Source organism: Thalassophryne amazonica, chromosome 15 (assembly GCF_902500255.1).
Source record: "Thalassophryne amazonica chromosome 15, fThaAma1.1, whole genome shotgun sequence".
Classification (NCBI taxonomy): Eukaryota; Metazoa; Chordata; class Actinopteri; order Batrachoidiformes; family Batrachoididae; genus Thalassophryne; species Thalassophryne amazonica.
In genome coordinates this window covers 90,196,979-90,220,049 of record NC_047117.1, presented here as the reverse complement: position 1 = coordinate 90,220,049, position 23,071 = coordinate 90,196,979, and the positions used below count along the sequence as shown (strand labels likewise).

The 23,071-nt window shown below is 44.3% G+C and overlaps 1 pseudogene; it reads right to left on the bottom strand.

Moving 5' to 3' along the window:
• Positions 1-4,733: 4,733 nt before the first annotated feature.
• LOC117526673 lies at positions 4,734-23,071 on the bottom strand (annotated as a pseudogene).

The following is a 23,071-nucleotide window of genomic DNA, read 5'->3' as shown; positions in this document are numbered from 1 at the left end:
GTAGTAAGATGTCCTAGCTTTACGGAGGGCTTTTTTATAGAGCAACAGACTCTTTTCCAGGCTAAGAGAAGATCTTCTAAATTAGTGAGATGCCATTTCCTCTCCAACTTACGGGTTATCTGCTTTAAGCTGCGAGTTTGTGAGTTATACCACGGAGTCAGGCACTTCTGATTTAAAGCTCTCTTTTTCAGAGGAGCTACAGCATCCAAAGTTGTCTTCAATGAGGATGTAAAACTATTGACGAGATACTCTATCTCACTTACAGAGTTTAGGTAGCTACTCTGCTCTGTGTTGGTATATGGCAGTAGAGAACATAAAGAAGGAATCATATCCTTAAACCTAGTTACAGCGCTTTCTGAAAGACGTCTAGTGTAATGAAACTTATTCCCCACTGCTGGGTAGTCCATCAGAGTAAATGTAAATGTTATTAAGAAATGATCAGACAGAAGGGAGTTTTCAGGGAATACCGTTAAGTCTTCAATTTCCATACCATAAGTCAGAACAAGATCTAAGATATGATTAAAGTGGTGGGTGGACTCATTTACATTTTGAGCAAAGCCAATTGAGTCTAATAATAGATTAAATGCAGTGTTGAGGCTGTCATTCTCAGCATCTGTGTGGATGTTAAAATCGGCCACTATAATTATCTTATCTGAGCTAAGCACTAAGTCAGACAAAAGGTCTGAAAATTCACAGAGAAACTCATAGTAACGACCAGGTGGACAATAGATAATAACAAATAAAACTGGTTTTTGGGACTTCCAATTTGGATGGACAAGACTAAGAGTCAAGCTTTCAAATGAATTAAAGCTCTGTCTGGGTTTTTGATTAATTAATAAGCTGGAATGGAAGACTGCTGCTAATCCTCCGCCTCGGCCTGTGCTACAAGCGTTCTGGCAGTTAGTGTGACTCGGGGTTGTTGACTCATTTAAACTAACATATTCATCCTGCTGTAACCAGGTTTCTGTAAGGCAGAATAAATCAATATGTTGATCAATTATTATATCATGTACTAACAGGGACTTAGAAGAGAGAGACCTAATGTTTAATAGACCACATTTAACTGTTTTAGTCTGTGGTGCAGTTGAAGGTGCTATATTATTTTTTTCTTTTTGAATTTTTATGCTTAAATAGATTTTTACTGGTTGTTGGTGGTCTGGGAGCAGGCACCGTCTCTACGGGGATGGGGTAATGAGGGGATGGCAGGGGGAGAGAAGCTGCAGAGAGGTGTGTAAGACTACAACTCTGCTTCCTGGTCCCAACCCTGGATAGTCACGGTTTGGAGGATTTAAGAAAATTGGACAGATTTCTAGAAATGAGAGCTGCTCCATCCAAAGTGGGATGGATGCCGTCTCTCCTAACAAGACCAGGTTTTCCCCAGAAGCTTTGCCAATTATCTATGAAGCCCACCTCATTTTTTGGACACCACTCAGACAGCCAGCAATTCAGGGAGAACATGCGGCTAAACATGTCACTCCCGGTCCGACTGGGGAGGGGCCCAGAGAAAACTACAGAGTCCGACATTGTTTTTGCAAAGTTACACACCGATTCAATGTTAATTTTAGTGACCTCCGATTGGCGTAACCGGGTGTCATTACTGCCGACGTGAATTACAATCTTACCAAATTTACGCTTAGCCTTAGCCAGCAGTTTCAAATTTCCTTCAATCAATCAATCAATCAACTTTTTTCTTATATAGCGCCAAATCACAACAAAGAGTTGCCCCAATGTCGCCTGCTCTGGCCCCCGGAAGACAATTGACTATGGTTGCTGGTGTCGCTAACTTCACATTTCTCAAAACAGAGTCGCCAATAACCAGAGTTTGTTCCTCGGCGGGTGTGTCGCCGAGTGGGGAAAAAACGGTTTAGAAATGTGAACGGGTTGGCGGTGTACACGGGGCGTCTGTTTAGGGCTACGCTTCCTCCTCACAGTCACCCAGTCGGCCTGCTTTCCCGGCTGCTCGGGATCTGCTGGAAGGGAACTAACGGTGGCTAAGCTACCTTGGTCCGCACCGACTACAGGGGCCTGGCTAGCTGCAGAATTTTCCACGGTGCAGAGCCGAGTCTCCAATTCGCCCAGCCTGGCCTCCAAAGCTATGAATAAGCTACACTTATTACAAGTACCATTACTGCTAAAGGAGGCCGAGGAATAACTAAACATTTCACACCCAGAGCAGAAAAGTGCAGGAGAGACAGGAGAAGCCGCCATGCTAAACCGGCTAAGAGCTAGTAGCTGTGCTAAGCTAGCGGATTCCTAAAAACACACAAAGTGAATAATGTGTAAATAATTTAGAGGTGATTCAGCAGCGGGAGTGCTTTAGTTAAGGCATGTGAAGATTACACTATGAAACAAATCGTTATCTAGTTATCTAGATCAATGTAACTGTGCAGATTAAACAGCTAACAGATAGAGCAAAACACCGCTGTGCTCCAGAACAGGAAGTGATACAATACCACAGTGAGAGCCAACCATCAGTAGAGGTCAGTCAAGTCAGTTAATAAACTATTTACATTAAACTACATTAATAAATGGAATAGTTTTGACTGTGTTGAATACTTGGTGTCCAAAGTAAAAATCAAACAAGGTCAACATCCATTGAATTCTATGACGTGACCACTGGTGGGCACAGTTCTGCAAATCACCTAATTATCGAAACTAACATTTTCATTAGCAGATTATCTTTCCAGATAACTTTGAAAAACATCAGTGGACCAATTAGCTTCTGATAAATTTAGTTCTGCTAACATGTTTTTTGCAGGCATAATGAATAACACTTAACAGTTAAAAACATTTATAAAATCTGAAATCAAAGATTTTAGTGCCTGTCTGTTACAAGTTTTGTAGCAGACAACCATGAATGGTAAAGCTCTATCCTCTGAAGGCAGAGAAGACCTGGCTATCAGAGAAAAAGGAAGAAAGAAACATAATAATAATTTATTTTCACAGCCATACAGACTTGCAGATGTATCACAGGAGTCATGCACAGTAAGACAGTTTTGACTTATGGTTAAAATTTTAAACAAACTAATTCTGGAAATTAACATCATGTCTGTCGTTTCACAAAGTGAAAATATCAGCTATATGTTTTAGTTTTAAACTAATGCAGTAATTTTGAAGGTTTTAGCATTTAGACAAACATGCCGCATTGCATTATGGGTACATTAGTTTCCTGACTTCAGTGGTTGGCTGGTCAGTATAACATAGAGTTACCAGTAGATGGCAGTGTTCATGGCAGTGTGAGTAGCCACACATTCGCTAAAAGTGATGGACTTAAACAGAATTTTCAGTTTTCAAATTGCATTTTTTTAACAAATGAAAAAAATTACATATTTACAAATCCATATTTATTTATAAAAGCCACCACACGTTTCAGTAACTGTGTGTTATGCGACTTGTGCTAACAATATATTCTATCAATTGATATAGTCACAAACTAAATTTTACCGTTTCAGGTGCTTAAATGTCCTGTTAAGCACAAAAGATATGGGATTGGAATTGTAAAATTTGAGAATGACCTCTAATCACGAAATTAACCATATAAATCTATTCTGCATACTGAAAAAGATAGGAAAGGACATCTTATTTGCTGAAATAAGCAGGAAATTGACTGATTATACAATAATTAAAAAAAAATATGTAAATTGAGAATTTAGTCTTTTGACCACTTCAAATATTGAATAAAGCAGTTTCTTCAGAAAATGATTCAGTGTTTCTAAAGTTCAAAATGATGGTTCAAATGCTAAATAAAATAACTTTTTGAAATATGTTTTGAATTTCTTGAAAAAGGAAAAAAAAAATTCTTTTATAACAGGTTAAGGAATGCTTTACTCAATGAAACAGTTTTTTTTTTTTTTTTTTCTGGAAACAATTTTCTCTCATTACTCCCACTCATCTTCAACTGCTTATCCGGAATCAGGTTGTGGGGGCGTCAGCTCCAGTATAGGGGACTCCAAACTTCCCTTTCCTGGGCCACATTAATCACCTCTGACTGGGGGATCCCGAGGCGTTCCCATGCCAGTGTGGAGATATAATCTCTCCACTTAGTCCTGGGTCTTCCCTGGGGTCTCCTCCCAGCTGGACGCGCCTGGAACAGGCACCCAGGGGGCATCCTTACCAGATGCCTGAACCACCTCAGCTGGCTCCTTTCAACGTGAAGTTGCAGCGGCTCTACTCCAAGCTCCTCGTGGATTACTAAGCTTCTCACCCTGCCGCCCTCCTGAGGAAACCCAATTTGGCCACTTCACAATAGTTCTTTCGGTCATGACCCAAACCTCATAGGTACCAATTCAGTGTTTCAAAACACTATACCAGCAGTTATAGGGTGAGAGGCGGGTACACCCTGGACAGGACACCAGTCTGTTGCAGGGGAAAACTTCAAAATGCTGAAGGAAATAACGGTTTAATTAATTAGTGTTTTGAAATGGTAAAAAAAAAAAAATTGCTTAAAAAATTACTTTATTGTTTTGTTTTGTTTTTTCAAAAGTTTGAAGCACTGGATGAAAGAATTCTGACAGACAATAATTATTTGTTTAAAATCATTCAAATTACCAAATAGGAATAATGGAGAAATTGCCTAAAATGTTTGAAAGTTGTAAATAAAACAATTGCTTCAGAAACTGTTTTATAGGTTTTGAACTCCTTGAAACCCTGAACGCAACAATTGTTTCAGAAAACATTCTAAACATTGGGGCATGTCCTCTACTGAGTTCTGGCTACGCCCCTGGTGGTTCTGCTTACCTGGGGTGAAGATCAACGATCAGGAGCAAGAGTCTGCACCGTGATCACGTCGATCCTCTTGCAGTGGGACTTGGCCATTCGTGAAACTTTCCAGTAAGCGCCCCACAGCACGAGGAGGCAGAGCGCAAAGTTGCAGCCGTGGAACAGCACCGCGCCCGCGTGCGCACGAGGCGTATGTGTGGCTGTATAGGACATCAGCTGCTGTGTCAGGGAGAAGGTGACGGAGTGCAGCCACGAGAACGGCACGAGCACCAGCGCGTCCGTGGAGCGCATCTTGGTGGTGGAGGAGAGAGGGCAGAGCGCAGCCTGCCACCGGACAAGTTACTGCTCAGGAAAGTCTCCGTGAAGCTGGCGGCACGGCAGAACGAGTCCCCGAAAGGCTTTGCGCTCTTGTCCACGCGGCGGGTATGTTGATGAGAGTGAGGAAGATGTTGGAGAAGAACAGGTTCAGGATGAAGATCCCGGGCACGTGCGCTCTGATCTCTGCGTTCTGGATGAAACATAGCAGCACCGACAGGGTGGTCAACACCGACGCCATGGCTGTTAGCACTATGGAAACTTGGAACAAGAACCTCGTTACCGGCTGCTCTGAGGACCGTCATGTGAACACGCCACCATGACTTCCAGCGGGATCGGATGGAGCTGTCCGGGGTCCTGAAACGTTCAGCCAGTGGAACCTGTCACTCAACACCACGCAGCTGAGGTCACGAGATTTAAAAAATAAAAAACGCGTTCACACCCTCGATCATGCGCACTTTGCAGTGCCCTGCGCGCTGCACGTGCAGCCGGCCTGTGGTTCGCGATGGGGTTGTCGGGGTGTTTGCACGCAGATTTTTGCAAAGTGAATCTGTTCGCGCCTGCCACCATGATTCAGGATAATGATGCACGTGCGCTGTTTATGTACATTTGGATCATTTCTTTAAAAAGCTTCCACTGAAAAATCACCATTATTACTACATTGACGGGTTGAATCACTCAAAGCATCAGGGGCCCCACGTACAAAGGCTGAGTACACACAAAAAAGTGGCCTACGTCCGTCTCCACGCCAATGTTCAGGTAGTGAAATGACCAATGCGTGGTGCCCCACGCAAAGAGGTGATACTGGGAAACTGTTAATAATGTGAAAACAAGAAGTTAGTAGGGTTTGGTTATGGTTAAGGGCCCCTTCACACATAGTAGAAATGTGGTCGAATAGTGCATAAAGCAGGAATCGTATGAAAAATGTGTAAAATTGTAGCTGCCTCTTAAGGCCTCGAATACCTGTTGCTACACATATTTGCGCACACCAGTGGCTGAAAGATGAGTGTGCACTGTGAGAGCCCATCGAACCCTCTTGTGTCAGCCAAATGCCAGGTGACCAGTGTTGGGCACACTTCCGATAATCCGATGACAGATAATTATCGAAGATAATGTTTTCATTATCATATTATCTTTTTAGATAAATTTAAAAACCATCATCGGACTAATTATCTTCCAAACTCAGCCACATGGGGTGTGCAGCCAGTACATTCTGAGTGCCGGTCCCAAGCCCGGATAAATGAGGAGGGTTGCGTCAGGAAGGGCATCCGGAGTAAAACAATCCAACTATGAAGACTCAGAATCGAATTCCAATACCGGATCGGTCGCGGCCCGGGTTAACAACGTCCGCCACCGGTGCTATTGCCCAACAGGGTGCCGGTGGAATTTGGGCTACTGCTGGGCGAAGACGATGAAGAAGAGGAGGAAAACATTGCCACGAACAGCGGGAGAAGAAAAAAACTAGAAGGGTGGAAATGAGAGTGGGGACTTTGAATGTTGGTAGTATGACTGGTAAAGGGAGAGAGCTGGCTGATATGATGGAGAGGAGAAAGGTAGACATATTGTGTGTGCAAGAGACCAAGTGGAAGGGAAGTAAGAGCAGGAGCATCGGCGGTGGGTACAAGTTGTTGTACCATGGTGAGGACAGGAAGAGAAATGGTGTTGGGGTCATTTTAAAGGAAGAGTATGTTAAAAGTGTGTTGGAGGTTAAGCAAGTGTCTGACAGGGTGATGAGTGTGAAGTTGGAAATTGAAGGGGTGATGATGAATATCATCAGTGCATATGCCCCACAGGTAGGTTGTGAGATGAAGGAGAAAGAAGATTTCTGGAGTGTGTTAGATGAGGTGGTGGAGAGTGTGCCCAAGCATGAAAGAGTGGTGATAGGAGCAGACTTCAATGGGCATGTTGGTGAAGGGAACAGAGGTGATGAGGAAGTAATGGGTAGATATGGTATCAAGGATAGGAATGGGGAAGGACAGATGGTAGTTGATTTTGCAAAAAGGATGGAAATGGCTGTGGTGAATACCTACTTTAAGAAAAGGGAGGAGCACAGGGTAACATATAAGAGTGGAGGAAGGTGCCCACAGGTGGACTACATTCTTTATAGGAGATGCAAGCTAAAAGAAATCACAGACTGTAAGGTGGTAGCAGGAGAGAGTGTCACTAGACAGCATAGGATGGTTGTTTGTAGGATGACTTTAGAGGTAAAGAAGAGAGTGAGAGCTCAACAAAAGATCAGATGGTGGAAGCTGAAGGAGGAAGACTGTTGTGTGAAATTTAGCAAGCAGGTGAGAGAAGCACTAGTTGGAGGGGAAGCAGTTTTGGACAACTGGAAAAGTACTGCAGATGTGGTGAGGGAGACAGCTAGGGCAGTACTGGGTATGACATCTGGACAGTGGAAGGAAGAAAAGGAGACTTGGTGGTGGAATGAAGAGGTCCAGGAAAGCATAAGGAGAAAGAGGTTGGCGAAAAAGTTTTGGGATAGTCGGAGAGATGAAGAAAGTAGACAGGAGTACAAGGAGATGCGGCATAAGGCGAGAAGAGAAGTGGCAAAAGCAAAGGAAAAAGCATATTGCGAGTTGTACAAGAAGTTGAGTAGTAAGGAAGGAGAAAAGGACTTGTACCGATTGGCCAGACAAAGGGACAGAGCTGGAAAGGATGTGCAGCAGGTTAGGGTGGTAAAAGATGCACATGGTAATGTGCTGACAAGTGAGGAGTGTGTGCTGAGAAGGTGGAGGGAATATTTTGAAGAGTTGATGAATAAAGAAAATGAGCGAGAGAAAAGATTAGATGATGTGGTGAGAGTAAATCAGGAAGTAAAAGAGATTAGCAAGGAAGAAGTGAGGGCTGCTATGAAGAGGATGAAGAGTGGAAAGGCAGTTGGTCCAGATGACATTCCAATGGAGGCATGGAAATGTCTAGAAGAGATGGCAGTAGAGTTTCTAACCAGATTGTTTAATAAAATCTTGGAAAGTGAGAGGATGCCTGAGGAGTGGAGACGAAGTGTGCTGGTTCCTATTTTCAAGAACAAGGGTGATGTGCAGAGCTGCAGTAACTACAGAGGCATAAAGCTGATCAGCCACAGCATGAAGTTATGGGAAAGAGTAGTAGAAGCTAGGCTTAGAAAACAGGTGAAGATCTGTGAGCAGCAATATGGTTTCATGCCGAGAAAGAGCACTACAGATGCAATGTTTGCTCTGAGAATACTGTTGGAAAAGTACAGAGAAGGATAGAAAGAGTTACATTGTGTGTTTGTGGACTTAGAAAAAGCTTATGATAGGGTGCCAAGAGAAGAGTTGTGGCATTGTATGAGGAAGTCTGGAGTGGCAGAGAAGTATGTTAGGGTAGTGCAGGACATGTACAAGAATAGTGTGACAGCGGTGAGATATGCAGTCGGAATGACAGACTCATTCAAGGTGGAGGTGGGATTACACCAAGGATCAGCTCTGAGTCCTTTCTTGTTTGCAGTGGTGATGGACAGGTTGACAGATGAGATCAGACAGGAGTCCCCATGGACTATGATGTTTGCAGATGACATTGTGATCTGTAGTGAGAGTAGAGAACAAGTTGAGTCTAGTCTGGAGAAGTGGAGATATGCTTTGGAGAGAAGGGGAATGAAAGTCAGTAGAAGCAAGACTGAGTACATGTGTGTGAATGAGAGGGAGCCCAGTGGAATAGTGCAGTTACAAGGAGTAGAAGTGGTGAAAGTAGATGAGTTTAAATATTTGGGGTGAACTGTTCAAAGTAATGGAGAGTGTGGTAGAGAGGTGAAGAAGAGAGTGCAGGTAGGGTGGAGTGGGTGGAGAAAGGTGGCAGGAGTGATTTGTGACCGAAGAATATCAGCAAGAGTGAAGGGGAAAGTTTACAAAACAGTAGTGGGACCAGCTATGTTGTATGGTTTAGAGACAGTGGCACTAACAAAACACAGGAGGCAGAGCTGGAGGTGGCAGAGCTGAAGATGTTGAGATTCTCTTTGGGAGTGACAAGAATGGACAAGATTAGGAATGAACATATCAGAGGGACAGCTCAGGTGGGACGGTTTGGAGACAAAGTCAGAGAGGCGAGATTGAGATGGTTTGGACATGTGCAGAGGAGGGACCCAGGGTATATAGGGAGAAGGATGCTGAGGATGGAGCCACCAGGCAGGAGGAGAAGAGGGAGACCAAAGAGGAGGTTCATGGATGTGCTGAGAGAGGACATGCAGGTGGTTGGTGTGACAGAGGAAGAAACAGAGGACAGGGTGAGATGGAAACGATTGATCTGCTGTGGCGACCCCTAACGGGAACAGCCGAAAGACAAAGAAGAAGATAACAGATAATAAGATAACTGAAAAGTTATCTTTGATAAAGATAAACCGATAAACCACCCAAAAATGTATCAGAAGTTACAGATAATTGATAACCGATAAATTCCAGTGTTATGTATGGGACATTATCTGTTATTATCTGTTATCGAAGTTCATTTTTTGGTTATCTGTGCCCACCACTGCAGGTGACACACACAAACATCTAACACCGCTCATTCAGCACTTAGAAAATGTGTGGCCATTCGTGCTATCATCACGAAAACAGTCAGCAGATGATCACTGTCAAGCTGGCAGTGAAATTTGTCTAAGTGCCCCCATGAGTGTGGCGTTGCAAAAAGCAACACACTTGTTCATGTGTCTTATACGTATATGTGTGTGTCCCCCCCGCTCCCTCCAACACATGTGGTGTGCTGGGGTGGGGGGACACACTTGCATAAAATGCTTATATGTATGCACAGATCTAATCACATGGGGGCCGGACAACGAGGTCTACACTGCCTGGGGAGGGGCCTGTCAGCTGATCACAGCACACTGACAGCTGGATGATGGCTCAGTACACACATTAAAAACATAGAAACCACCACCAGTACGGGTACATAAATAATCACAATACCTACATATGCAATTATATAACAAATAACAAAAATGAATGACCACATTACACAGACTGACACGTTGGTCTGGGTGCTGAACGGACAGCCCAGAGCTGCAGCTGTTGTGATCTGTGCTCCTGGACATCCCAGCTGGAGAACACGTTCCGCGTTTTGAAGGACATGAACTTACAACATTCCTCCATGAGGCACGTGCTTCTGCCTGCTGTTCTCATGTGGAAATACATAAAACATCTTTCACCTTTATGCCAGGCTGCAGTGGCCGCACACAGCGTACCTCCTTCATGTCCTTGTTGATTTAAGGAAGCTTTCCACAGCATTTACAGGCCAGCGATGGTAGCACAGTGGTAATATTTCTGGCCAGCAATCAGAGCTTTTGTAAACTGCAGGTTCGAATCCCATGGGTGGCACATAGTTTTCTTCTTTTTGTTCACAGCAGCTGCATGATGTGGTTACACATGGTCCAGCTGCTCACACTGTGTTCCACTGTGATGGTTTCGTGCATGCTGGTGCATGACACCATCACATACACGAAACCATTGCAGCGGGATCGTACACGCCTGCCTGTCAGCTCGATGTTTTCGTGGTTCACTCATACATGCTGTTCCTCTGTGATTCACCCTGATTTGTACTTATTCGTACTATGTGCAAAGGGGTCCTAAGGTTAGGGTTGAGGGTAGGAGTAGGGTTAGTAATAGTGAGTTAAAAACCCGTCACAAAAATTTGAATCATGTCGTGATGGGAGCAGGGAAAAAGACGTGAGACTGGGCTGGTGGGACAGAATCATCCAAATGTCATCCAGGTACACCACATTCCAACATTAAAGCACAATTTGCAGTGAGAGTCGGTTTCCCTAATGTAATCAGAACTATCGACTGCACACATATTGCTATAAAGGTGCCTTCACATGATGAATTTGTTTCTATTAATAAGAAACATTTTCATTCCATCAATGTTAAAATCATATGTGATGCACAAATGCATTGGGTTGGGAACAGGCTGGAGGTTGGCATGGTGTGCAATGGGTGGCTGCTTGGTAATTAAATAGTTTATTGGTGTAGTTGTTTCAAATGAAAACCAGCACAGGTACATTTGGGCATGTGCACATTTAAATATTTTTTTTTTCTTTGCTTCTTGGTGAAACTAGAGCTGCAGACCTTCTTAACAGGCCCCTGATTGTCTCCCTGTGTTCAGTATTTGTCAATAAATGCATGCGTACTGTTGTGAATGTCACACACTGTCAGCTGCTGTGCACCTTTTTTTTTTAACTTCAATGTGTGTGTGCTGCTCTGAGCCCACAGCATTTATGGCCTCACACAAACATGCTCCCACACACTTCTTTCCTGTTTCATATTTATCCCATTTGTCAGGGTATCACGGTTATGAGGTGCCAACAATTAAAAGTGAAGCAGGGGGAGTTGGGGGTGGTTATGGTTAGGGTGGGGGGAAGGAGTAGGGTTAGGTTATGGTTAAGATTCGGGTTGGGGGTAGGAGTAGGGGTAGTAATAGTGAGTTTAAAAAAACCCCGTCATGAAAATGTGACTCATTTCGTGACGGGAGTGTTGTGTGTTGGGGGGTTTGGCTGGACATTTGGGTGCTGTTTTCTTTTCTTTGCTCTCCAGGTGGTATGCAAACTGTTTTTTTCTGTGGAGAAGGTGCTGGCGGAAGAGTCCTTCACCCTCATCAGAACTATTGGCTGCACCTGTGGAGGATGTTCACGTGCAGGCCTAACAACTTGCAGCAGCTGTGGATGATGCTCACGTTCAGACTTAAAGACTTTCAGCTGAAGCAGATAATGAGATGGCGTTCTGCATTTAAGCCATGAGTGATTTGAGCAGAATTGCCGGGAACTCGACCTTGTGACATTCGGTTGTGAGACGCTGAGGACCGCGCCAGGGTTTGACACATCGTGCCTGTGAAGGAGGACGGGTGAGGGACACATGCTGTCAGCACACATCAGAGGTGATTATCGTCTGAATAATCGTTAATAGTAATTTGGCTTTTTGTTACGCAGTATATTTGAACATTGATGAGAATTGTGCAGTTTGCTTCTCACTGCCGTGGCATACGGATTGATGATCCTCCACCTGTTGTGAGAAGCTGCTCATTTACATAAGGCTTAATTCAGACCTGAATGTGTTGCTGATAGTGTGTGCCTCTGAAGGATATTTGTTGTAGCTCTGTTGACTTACCTCACCTTTTCCGTCCTTCACAGAGTCAGTTTGTCGTATTCACCTGGGGGGTGTTCGGCGGTGAATCTGAGTCCAGAAGTGCCGGGCTTTGATCCATATGGGCGCTGGAGAGCGCGCCATCCTTCACCTTGCCAAGACAGCTGACTATTTATGTTGTACACGGATTATTGCACATGAGGGGAATAAATTTGTTTCTTGGAACCGCTTTCTGGTTATTTAGTGCTGGGACATTGTCAGATGCTGGTTCGGTTCTCTGACCTCGGTCAGCACATAACAGTAGTTCCCGGCCAGTACTAAATGGACCCAGCGGCAGAAGCGGTTCCATTTGCGGAAAGAGATCAAGAACACTTGGAGAAGATATGGGAGCAATTACAGCATCTCGCAAACCAAATTAAACAAACAGATGCCCGCGTTACGGAGCTCGCAGCGCAAGCCGTTCCGCTTCCTGCTGCTCCAGCTGTGGCACCATCGATACCGGTGCAGATAACTCCGTCACCCAGAGAGTCGGCTTTCCGAACCAATTATTTGTCATCCGGAACCTTATGCGGGAACGTTGAAGCCCTGTGCTCATTTTTGATGCAATGTTCTCTGGTTTTTGCTCAGCGACCGGCTTCCTTCTCTTCTGATGGTAGCCGTGTCTCATATGTGACAAATTTGCTTCGAGGTGACACCTTAGCTTGGGTCACTGCGTTGTGGAGCAATAACTCTCCATTGTTAGGATCCTTTAAGGATTTCTCCCGGGAGTTCCGATTGGTTTTTGACCATCCGGTGAAAACAAATACCAGTGCCCAATGGTTGCTGAATCTCAGGCAGGGGAGGCGGAGTGCGGCGGATTATTCCGTTGATTTCCGAATTTTTTCTGCTCAGGTCCGGTTGGAATGCCGCAGCTTTGAGAGGAGTGTTTGTGGATGGTTTGAACGATTTATTAAAAGACGAGCTAGCAGTCCGTGACGAACCAAAAGATTTAGATGAGCTAATATCTTTGGTTATTTGTCTAGATGATCGGATAAAGGAGCGTGGACGCGAGAGAGGGTGGACATCTGAGCGGGTCTTTCCGTCTCAGGGCTTTCCCCGACACAGATCAGGGCCGCCTCTTCTTCGCCCCACTGAGACTCCTCCGACGGGACCTCTGGCTCCTCTTGCGGATGAGCCCATGCAGCTCGGACGAGCTGAAACAGCCATATTGCCCCGGTCACATAAGCGTCAAGAAAGATAACGATGATGTAGTGTTTTTGGACAGGCATAATATATACTCAACAAAACTATAAACGCAACACTTTTGGTTTTGCTCCCATTTTGTATGAGATGAACTCAAAGATCTAAAACTTTTTCCACATACACAATATCACCATTTCCCTCAAATATTGTTCACAAACCAGTCTAAATCTGTGATAGTGAGCACTTCTCCCTTTGCTGAGATAATCCATCCCACCTCACAGGTGTGCCATACCAAGATGCTGATTAGACACCATGATTAGTGCACAGGTGTGCCTTAGACTGCCCACAATAAAAGGCCACTCTGTAAGGTGCAGTTTTGTTTCATGGGGTGGGATACCAGTCAGTATCTGGTGTGACCACCATTTGCCTCATGCAGTGCAACACTGTTGTGGGCTGGGGTGTTTGGCCGGCTTGGTTTTTGTTTTCTGTTTCTCCCACCAGGTGGTATGCATTCAGGACTGAGTGGCTGAGCATTAGGACCTCACCCTGAACACCTGAGGCTTGATTTCACATGCAGGTCATCAGGACTCACAGCTGTGGTGTATTTTGTCTTGATCAGAGATTGCTGCATTTAAACCTTGAATGCACAGTGTGTGATTGCCAGAGACTCGACCTTGTGAGCAGACGTGTGAGATCGACGTCAGGAGAACAATCTCACCATCACGGACGCAGAGACCGCTCCAGGTTTGACGCCACAGTCTGTGAAGGAGGATTGGGTGAGGTCTCACGCTCTTCAGCACACTTCCTGAGGTAATTCGGTTTTTGGTGACTTTTATGAAGTAATGACAGTGGATTTGGTGTCCCTCACACCTTGTGTTAGTGAGCTGTCACGTTATGCTAATTGTCTAATCAGCTTCTGCTGCAGTGGAGATTTGAACTGAGTTGTTCGTGCCTGCAGGGTAAGAAGCTGATGTATAGATTTAAGCCAGGAAGTGTTTGCTGATTGCGTGCACCTTTGAGTTGTGTCTCTCTGTGTGGAGTTGGACTCACCTCATGTTTTCTTTCTTCACAGACTTGGTTTGTCGCGGCCACCTGGGGGGTGTCGGCGGGGTCCCTGGGTCCGAACTGCTGTGGCTCCGGACCGTTTGCGCTGTTGAGAGCGCGCCGTGTTTCCACCTCACCAGACCGCGGACTTTTTAGTTGTTTAGCACATCACACACTGTTATGTTTATTAAATTCTGTTATCTTTTGAACCGTGCTCTGCTTATTTTATGCTGGGTCCTTTCAAACGCTGGGTCGGTGCTCTGACCGCGTCCGAAACATAACACAACACATCTCCTTTGCATCATCCGTGAAGAGAACACCTCTCCAACGTGCCAAACACCAGCGAATGTGAGCATTTTCCCACTCAAGTCGGTTACGACGACGAACTGGAGTCAGGTCGAGACCCCGATGAGGATGACGAGCATGCAGATGAGCTTCCCTGAGACGGTTTCTGACAGTTTGTGCAGAAATTCTTTGGTTATGCAAACCGATTGTTTCAGCAGCTATCCGAGTGGCTGGTCTCAGATGATCTTGGAGGTGAACATGCTGGATGTGGAGGTCCTGGGCTGGTGTGGTTACACGTGTTCTGCGGTTGTGAGGCTGGTTGGATGTACTGCCAAATTCTCTGAAATGCCTTTGGAGACAGCTTATGGTAGAGAAATGAACATTCAATACATGAGCAACAGCTCTGGTTGACATTCCTGCTGTCAGCATGCCAATTGCACGCTCCCTCAAATCTTGCGACATCTGTGGCATTGTGCTGTGTGATAAAACTGCACGCTTCCCGTTGATGGGGGGGTACTGTTGTGTGTTGGGGGTTTGGCTGGACATTTGGGTGCTGTTTTCTTTTCTTTGCTCTCCAGGTGGTATGCAAACTGTTTTTTTCTGTGGAGAAGGTGCTGGCGGAAGAGTCCTTCACCCTCATCAGAACTATTGGCTGCACCTGTGGAGGATGTTCACGTGCAGGCCTAACAACTTGCAGCACCTGTGGATGATGCTCACGTGCAGACTTAAAGACTTTCAGCTGAAGCAGATAATGAGATGGCGTTCTGCATTTAAGCCATGAGTGATTTGAGCAGAATTGCCGGGAACTCGACCTTTTGACGTTCGGTTGTGAGACGCTGAGGACCGCGCCAGGGTTTGACACATCGTGCCTGTGAAGGAGGACAGGTGAGGGACACATGCTGTCAGCACACATCAGAGGTGATTATCGTCTGAATAATCGTTAATAGTAATTTGGCGTTTTGTTACGCAGTATATTTGAACATTGATGAGAATTGTGCAGTTTGCTTCTCACTGCCGTGGCATACGGATTGATGATCCTCCACCTGTTGTGAGAAGCTGCTCATTTACATAAAGCTTAAATTCAGACCTGAATGTGTTGCTGATAGTGTGTGCCTCTGAAGGATATTTGTTGTAGCTCTGTTGACTTACCTCACCTTTTCCATCCTTCACAGAGTCAGTTTGTCGTATTCACCTGGGGGGTGTTCGGCGGTGAATCTGAGTCCAGAAGTGCCGGGCTTTGATCCATTTGGGCGCTGGAGAGCGCGCCGTCCTTCACCTTGCCAAGACAGCTGACTATTTATGTTGTACACGGATTATTGCACATGAGGGGGAATAAATTTGTTTCTTGGAACCGCTTTCTGGTTATTTAGCGCTGGGCCATTGTCAGATGCTGGTTCGGTTCTCTGACCCGCGTCAGCACATAACAGGGAGCACGGAAAAAAAAAGTGAGACTGGGCTGGGTGATGAAGATGATCTGTTCTGCCTTTGTTTTTCCTCTCTCTGGTGTTCCCTCCTGCTGCCTGAAGCCTCCTTTCACATTCAGTTGGATCTTTGCAGTGACACGTGCACAATGGTGTCGCCATCCTCAGAGTGTTAACCAGAAAGATCTGTTCCCATGAAAGAAAATACCCCCTTTTTGTCCTAAGAAGGAGAGAGTTCAGAGTGAGAATAAAGGAGGAAAAAAACTGCTGTCTGACAGATGGAGTATTCAGGGCTGAAGAGTGTTACGCAAGAAACAGAACATACAAGGCAGAAGTGCTTAAGAAATCCTGTTAGGCAGCTAAGGGTCGATAACCGCTGCCCCCCCCCCCCCTCGCTTCACATGACTCCATGTGCTGCATACGCCATGTTTGTGTGTGTGATTATGTAACTTTACAGTTACTACAATCAGCTCTGCTACATTTGTTCATCATTCTTTTTGGCTGTGCACAAGTTCACCTCATTTTCCATCCTTTTCATTTTTGTTGTGTTTTTTTTTTTTTTTTTTACCATAATCTCTTATAGGTAAACCATCCCCCACACATCCGGCAGTTCCTTCCACTGGGTCAAAATTTACACAAGTAATAATCCCTACAGTTGACACCACCCTGTGTTCTGAGATGCCTTCACTCATAACCAAGATGTCAGGATGCTCATCGTCCTTCGCTTGAGGCAGTGACTTTGTCCTGACCTGGAGGTGACATACTTTTGTTTTCTAACAGAACCATGAAAGATGCACTGGTTTCCATATTGTTGTCAGGTCAGGTCTTGGAGTGTGTACTGCATGGTAACAACATGGTACCAGTCCTCAGCAGAAGTCAGCCTTGGTTAGGATTAGAGTCAGGGGGAGGGTTAGCCCTGGCTCCAGTTCACACGCGAGGCTGAGTTTGCATTGGAGTGACTTCTCCTGTATCCCACTGTACTGTACACCATGGAACCATGCACCTTGGACTTTGGATGGCATCCGCCCAGGCAGAAAACTGTTCCTCTTAAAAGTAACCATCAATGTGCTGCCGCCAAGTGAAACGTGGGCATGTCTCTGACCTTCTCCAGTCACTGGAGTCTTTGACAATGAGGTACCTGCATGCTGGATCATGTCCACAGAAACAAACCACATGGCCAAAATGTTGTAGTTGATGCTTCCTCACAAAATAAGTGATACTCCTTATCTGAGTCTCCCTAAATAACCATTTGTTTGACCCAAAGTTATTCTATTCAAGGATCCTCCACAGAGACCTGGGACCAAGTCTCACAGAAAGTACCAGGACTCTAAAGACTTGAACAAGAAAGATACAATCTGAACTCCTTCGTAACAGAAAGGGTGCTCCAACCCTCAGATCTGGTATAAGTTTCTGTCCATCAACAAAAAATCTGACAGAGTCCAGATTGATGCCTGACATTCACAACTGCAAACCAGGAGCAACTTGGGGATTAAGGATCTTGCTTAAGGGCACATTAGTGACCTTCCTGTCTGATGGGAAATCAAATCAAGGATCTGCTGGTCACAAGACCACCTCTGTAACTTCCAAGCCACCACACCCCCCACTGATATTCTGTACCATGGGTCCCAACATCCTACTTAATCCAGCAGTATTCCCACAAGGAAGCCCAAGCTTCAATTCCAGACAATTGGTCCTATTCCAAAGCCTGGATGAATGGACATTGTCCCTCCTCAGTATGAACTTCCATCCAGCATCCTAACATAAGCATCTTTAATAATGTTGCACAGTATGAAGAGGGAACTACCAGCTCTTTATTCCAGTCCAGAAGAACTGTTTCAGACCTCCAGACATCCATCAGCCAAGACAGTCCAACAATACCTGCAGCTACCTGCATGTGAGGGCAAATCTCATCCATCTCCAGCACTTCACTTCGGTTCCCTGCAGGGAAAAGTAGTGGCAAAAGAGTGGGATTCCACACTTAAATACATTATCCTTGTCAAAGGAAGCATCTGCTCTTCAGGACTAAAAGGTAATGAAGCTTCTTTTTTTTTAACGGCAGCTGTTCATTGCATTTGTAGACGTGGGAGGAAGCCTGCAGAGCGATGCCAGTGATGATGATGAGAGAAGACAAAAATGGGGCTGAGAAGATGTGTGGACGAGTGCAGGAGGGGGAGAGGCAAAAAAGAAAAAAATATGGTGGGTGGTTGTTTTTGGAGTGTGGGAGTCTGTGTGTGTATAAATAGATCTCAGTTTTTTGAGCTGCGGAATAATAAAACGTTGGATCACACAGACACTCACATGTCCAGATGCACAGTCTCACGTTCACTCATGCTGTGGCTGCTCTCATTTTCCCTCCCTCATGCCAAGTTATATACTGACACGATGGGAGCCCCAAAAGAAGGAAGGAGAATGTGGCATTATTAAATATTTTCATGAGGAGGGTGTTCAGAAGTTTCCACTCTACAGTATCTACCTCATGTGTTCATATGATGAGACTCTAATGGAAGTTTTCTGCAAAAAAACAAAACCACAACACAAAAAGATGGATGACCGTATCTGAGCACAGCTAGGATAGATGTATTTAAAGAGTTCCTTTGTCCAGTCAAAACTTGTTGCCATGAAATACGGGGTTCCACAGGAGCCCTGCCTAGGCCCCCTGCTTTTCTCCCTTGATATAGCCCCCCTTGGGGACATGTAGCAGTCCTACATATGTAGGACTGCTTTTTTGCATTTACGCAATATCTCTAAAATCAGAAAGGTCTTGTCTCAGATTGACGCTGAAAAACTAATTCATGCATTTATTTCCTCTAGGCTGGACTATTGTAATTCATTATTATCAGGTTGTCCTAAAAGTTCCCTAAAAAGCCTTCAGTTAATTCAAAATGCTGCAGCTAGAGTACTGACGGGGACTAGAAGGAGAGAGCATATCTCACCCATATTGGCCTCTCTTCATTGGCTTCCTGTTAATTCTAGAATAGAATTTAAAATTCTTCTTCTTACTTATAAGGTTTTGAATAATCAGGTCCCATCTTATCTTAGGGACCTCATAGTACCATATCACCCCAATAGAGCGCTTCGCTCTCAGACTGCAGGCTTACTTGTAGTTCCTAGGGTTTGTAAGAGTAGAATGGGAGGCAGAGCCTTCAGCTTTCAGGCTCCTCTCCTGTGGAACCAGCTCCCAATTCAGATCAGGGAGACAGACACCCTCTCTACTTTTAAGATTAGGCTTAAAACTTTCCTTTTTGCTAAAGCTTATAGTTAGGGCTGGATCAGATGACCCTGAACCATCCCTTAGTTATGCTGCTATAGACGTAGACTGCTGGGGGGTTCCTATGATGCACTGTTTCTTTCTCTTTTTGCTCTGTATGCACCACTCTGCATTTAATCACTAGTGATCGATCTCTGCTCCCCTCCACAGCATGTCTTTTTCCTGGTTCTCTCCCTCAGCCCCAACCAGTCCCAGCAGAAGACTGCCCCTCCCTGAGCCTGGTTCTGCTGGAGGTTTCTTCCTGTTAAAAGGGAGTTTTTCCTTCCCACTGTAGCCAAGTGCTTGCTCACAGGGGGTCGTTTTGACCGTTGGGGTTTTACATAATTGTTGTATGGCCTTGCCTTGCAATATAGAGCGCCTTGGGGCAGCTGTTTGTTGTGATTTGGCGCTATATAAAAAAAAATTCATCCCATCCCATCTATGGCTGATGCAGAGACTCTGATTCATGCGCTTGTCTCTTCTAGACTGGATTATTACAATGGTCTGTTCTCTGGTTTACCACAGTCCAGCAATAAGGGGTCTTCAGTTGGTTCAATATACTTCTGCCAGAATTTTGTCCAGAAAATTTGACCACATTACACCCATTTTGTCGTCTCTTCACTGGCTACCTGTCTTTGTGAGGATGGATTTTAAGGTTCTGTTACTAACTTATAAAATTATTCACAGACTAGCACCTCTGGATCTAACTGACCCAATTACACTCTACGTACCGGCCCGTGCTCTGCATTCTCAGGGCACAAGACTGCTTTGTGTCCCTAAGGTTTAAAAAACTTGGTGGGACACAGAGCCTTCTTTTATCGTGCATCTGTTTTAAGGAATGATCTCCCTGCAGAGATTAAACACTCAGATTCCATAGAGACATTAAGGTCCACACTAAAGACGCATCTATTCTCCCTCTCATATGCCTAGCACACCAGTATAGTATGAATCTATGCTTCCTCTCCTTCTAATTCATATTATTAGCAATGGAACAGGCCTTGGCCTCATTACATCTAAATTCTGTGTCTGTTAGTGAAGCTCAGGGCTAGCTGCCAGCGGTCCACCTTGGTCTTCTCTGTGCTTCCCTGTTGATTTACTGCTGGTGAACTAATGGTTCATGTGCAGTTATTTCCAGCCGATTAATTCTACTCTTTTTCCACGGCAGCACCCTGACATCAGTGTGTGTCTGAATGTAAGGCATTAATGTAAAGCGCGTTGAGCTTCCGCTATAGATGGAAAAGTGCTATGTAAGTACAGTCTATTAAATAATTACCACCACAGGGAATCCTTCCTTACCTCTGTTGCCTGTACGCTTGCTCAGGGGGTTTGGTAAGGTCAGACCGTACTCATGTGAAGCCCATTGAGGCAGCACTGTTGTGATTCGGCGCTATATACAGTAAATAAAATGAAATAAATTGAATTGAATTCCTGTGTGAGTTATCTTAGTTTCTTTGGGGTTCTGACATTGTGTAGATCCAGAATCTTTGAAGTATATATTATTTTATTCTACTCATCACAACGTCATCAACAGAAAGAAGTCCAAGGTGCAAAGTCATGTGAGCAGAGTGGACGATCAATGAGGTCCAAGTCTTTTCTGACTTTTGACAAGCGGCATCATCTTTTAGAAACAACACCCCTTCTGTCAACTTTCGGCTGGAGACGGCAAATAAGCACTTTTCTGTAATTGAACTTTACTGCCACAAAACCACTCAGACTGACCCGACAGTCAAGGAGTGGCTGCTGATGGACTCACACGTAGTTACAGAGTTCAGATAAAATCTGTGACCCTGCTCAGTATACGTGCAAGCTCATCTCCTTTATGAGCGTTTCACTGCAGTTAAAGTAAAAGTGTTTTACACACACACACACACACACACACACACACTGCCCTCTGGGTGGGTTTTTTCCTATGTATAAACAATTCAGAACGTCACATGCAATATGTGTGTGTGAGAACATCAGTATTCCATGTGTTGAGCCATAAATTTACCTCCATAAACTACAGAGTTGTTGATAGTTTTGGGACCAAATCATTAAAAAACATGTGGTTCTTGCTGCTGCACTCATCCAAGATCTGGATTTCAGGAAGCCTTGTTTGTTTTCACCAGTGTGCACTCCAAATGTCTCATATATCCTTTATAACAAGTTAAAAGAAACTTTCTAAAAATGCTGCCAGACTGAGCAAATTATCATCTCCATGCAACCCCGAAAAACTCTGCAATAAATAATATAAGCTGCAAAAACAGGAGGAATTGCAGTGAAATGCAATATACATATGAAATGAAATGAAATATATATATATATATATATATATATATATATATATATATATATATATATATATATATATATATATATATATATATATATATATATATATATATATATATATATATATATATAGTCATGCTCAGAGCATTTAAAAAATCTTTGCCCTGAAGAGAAAAGACTAAAGGAAAACAAAATACAAACCAGAACTGACAGTAGGAGCATGTGACACCTGCACTTTTACATTTTTGATTCGTGCAGTTATTTGTGCTTCAGTGATTCATTCGAGTTTGGTTCTGTTTGAATGTGACATTTGAGCCATTCTTTCCTAAATTAAACCACTTTACCTTTGAATAACACATACCACTTCCAACATGTTTAAGCCAAATCAGCTGTTGAAGCAGTTATCCCTTAAGGTTGCCCTTTTAAGTCCACTCAAGGTCAAAAGTTCATGTGACTTAAAATGGTTAAAAAGGTCACATAAGACTTCATTTAACAGTTTATTACCAACCACAGGTGGATCTATAACAAGTCCCTCAAAATATCCACTATAAATGAGTTTGCACTTCCAAGGTCACCACAGGTCAAAAGGTTATATAACCGATAAAAATGTTATATGTCTTCATTAAAGTGTTTCATAGTAATGACAGACGTGTGTGTGTATATATACAAGCTATCACTTGAAATAGTCACTCAAGGGCAAAGGTCATGTGGCTCATATAAAGGTGTTATATTCACTTTTTAATAGTAACCATAAGTGTAGGTTTAACCAGTTCCCTGATCTAGTCATTAAATAGTAAGTCCCTTCTGCTGCTTCCTTTGCATTCGAGGTCCCCACAGCAAATCCAAGGTGGACCTGCATGTTGAATTGGCACAGGTTTTTCTTCACAAGGAGAAATGTGGAGGGGTGGGATTTGAACCCGGAACCTTCTGAACTGAAACCAAGCGCATTAACCACTTGGCTACCACCCCTGCTGATCTAGAAATTAAATATCCTTTATAAATAAGAACTTGGGTCACCTTGACCTGTGACCTTGACTTTTAAGTAATTTTAGTCAAAACCATATGACATTGTCCTTGGCTGACCCTCAAACATGCCACTAAGAATCACCCAAATCAAATCAAAGGCCTGTGTTACTTCATTTGCACACAAACAGACAGAGACAAACACACAGGGCTGAAGACACCCGCGCTGTCCCCGCTGCTCGCCGGCTTCTTCTTATTTATTATTTTACTTTGACTCACTTTGTTACCTCAGAAAAGTCTGGAAAGATGTTGATGAGAAACACGTGGTCTGGACACATCAGCTTTCCAAAAGAACTTCCACTCTGAACACAAACCCGTGCGGCCTCACAGCGCAGGTAATGTGAGAACCGCAGGAACCGTTCAGGAGACTTCAGTCTGCATCAATCAACCCGACGAGTCTGACCGCACTGGATCCCAGAGTCAATCCTGATTAGCCCTCGGCTGGGAGACCACTTGAGATCACCAGGAGCTGTGGTCAT